Consider the following 2,348-nt stretch of genomic DNA (forward strand, 5'->3'; position numbering starts at 1 on the left):
TTTTCTCTCAGAGTGTATTCCACAAACATAGACTCCGGCCACTTCCTTCCACTTTTCCCTGCACCCTTAGTTCAACATGGTTCACACAAACCAGTCCTTGGGTCTAGCTAAACCTGTCTCTCCGGGACTGAAATGCAGCTGGCAGACTACAAATCCAGCTGCAGGATATAGCGGAGAGTTTTCTCTGAGCACCAGGTACCAAATCCTTGCCTATGGGGAGAGGCAGAGACCTGTTCAGGGTGCTGGGAGAGGCAGGGATGGGGATACCCTGCCTGTCCTAATGCATAGTCTGAGAGAAATCTGCCGTCAATAGCAATGCTTGGATGTTGTCAAGCCAGATATAACACATCTCCACTTAGCTAGCTGGCTTGTCTGCAAAGTCTGGTGTCCCAAAGGGACAGGATGGAGTTGAGAGCCCAGACACCTGCCTTTTCTCCTCCAATCACATCCCACTTCCCCACCCACTGCCTTGCTCCATGTTGTTACTGCATCCTATCCCTTACACACCCATATTAGCCCTTCTTAGCCCTTCACTCCTTTCTAATCTCCCATGCTCTGATCTATTGATGCTCTGGTAACCCAATCTTTGCCTACCCTGTGACCCCTTCCTAACCCACCCCCCAATACCCAATCCCATTGACATTATCTGCTAACCCCTGCCCCCAATCACAAACTTCATTCTGCTTACCACATTACTATACCCCCACACCATAACCTGTGTATCCCTGTAAACCACAATCCTACTACACCTTCCTGTTTCCTGGTCCCAATGTGCCTAGCTGCTCATTGTTAACCTATAACCTACCCCCTACCAATCCCACAGTCCCACTTCCCCACACTTTCAGGCCAGTCACTTTGTGTCCCACCACCACCAGTTCACTCATTCCCTGATCCAGCTGTGCCCACCCTGGTCCCTGGTGTCCTGTCTTTGCTAACTCAGGCTCCCTGTGACCCCACTCTGTATTGCTGTGCTCTGGAACATCCTGATTGTGTCCCGACATCCCAGTAAGCCCATGCCCAACCACCTCCAATCCTGTTATTCCCTGACCCCGTACTGCCAACCTCCTAGCTCTGTATTCCTTCATTGCCAATGCCCACCCCACAGATTCTGTCACCCCATGTTTGACCCCTGCCAGCTCATGACCCTGCCTTGCCAGCCCCTGCACACCATGCCCTGCCACCACCAACTCTGCCAATGCCTGACCCTGTCCCACTAACTCCCTCATTCTGTGCCTTCCCAATACCAAACCTGCCAGTCTGAGCCCTTCTCCTTCCTTTGCTCCCAATGCAAAATCACATCCCCCCATCCTCCATCCACATCCCACATCCTCTTCCAACTCTGGCACCTCTGGACTTTGCCTGGATAACACAGCCACTCTGCTTCCCACCACCTTCAACCCACTAAGTCTTGGATCCTGCTCTGCAAGCCCTGTCACCCCTTTTCCCACTATCCCAGATGCTTCTATCTCCTGACCCGGTCTCATTTTTGCCTCCAGCCTCCTTGACACCTGAACCCATCCTGCCAACCCAGTCACATCAAGATTTTGTCCCACCACTCCAGATCCAGATCCTGCCACTGCTACACCCTGGTCCTGTCCTGCCAGCCCTACCAACTCCATCCTCCTGTAACATGTGTCATTCAAGCCTGATACCCTGGGTACCATCACCACATCCACTGACCCACTCACGCGCTGACCCCGTCTTTTTACTGCACATCCCTTTACCTCCAACCCCAGGACCGTCGGACCCCATCCAGCCAACCCTGGTACTTTGTCCCTCTGTATCATTAAACCTGCCAAATCCATCATCTGATATCCCCTATATCCCATTAACCCCATTACCTCACAAGTCTGTCTTGCCAAGCCTGTCACCCCTATGTCCACCATCTCCCGCTTCCCAACACTCCCTGGTGCCAACTTCCTTTTGCCAACCACCTCTGTCTTGTCTAGAGCCTGTCCTGCATCTGCTGTCACTACTAACCTTGGCACACTGTGTCCCCGAGACCCTTGTTTTAAACTGACAATCTCCCACTTCCCCTGCTCCTGCCCCACCACTCCCAGTGCTCCCTGCTCCTGCCCCACCACTCCCAGTGCTCCCTGCTCCTGCCCCACTACCCTGGGTGCCCCTTGCTCCACAAACTCCATGACTGCCTGTTGTGCCGAACCCTGCCCCTGCCCCACTGACCCTGCAACTGCCTGTTCCACAAGCTCCGAGCCCCCGACCCTGCTCAGACACCCTCAGATCTGCCACCCCCGAGAGAGAAGCACGAGCTGGCTCCACAGCGCTGACCCACTGCAACCCACCCCCTCTTGCCCTGTGACCTCTAACCCCTGCCCTCCCTCAGCGCC

Source organism: Pelodiscus sinensis, chromosome 5, assembly GCF_052426305.1.
Source record: "Pelodiscus sinensis isolate ZL-2025 chromosome 5, ASM5242630v1, whole genome shotgun sequence".
Classification (NCBI taxonomy): Eukaryota; Metazoa; Chordata; order Testudines; family Trionychidae; genus Pelodiscus; species Pelodiscus sinensis.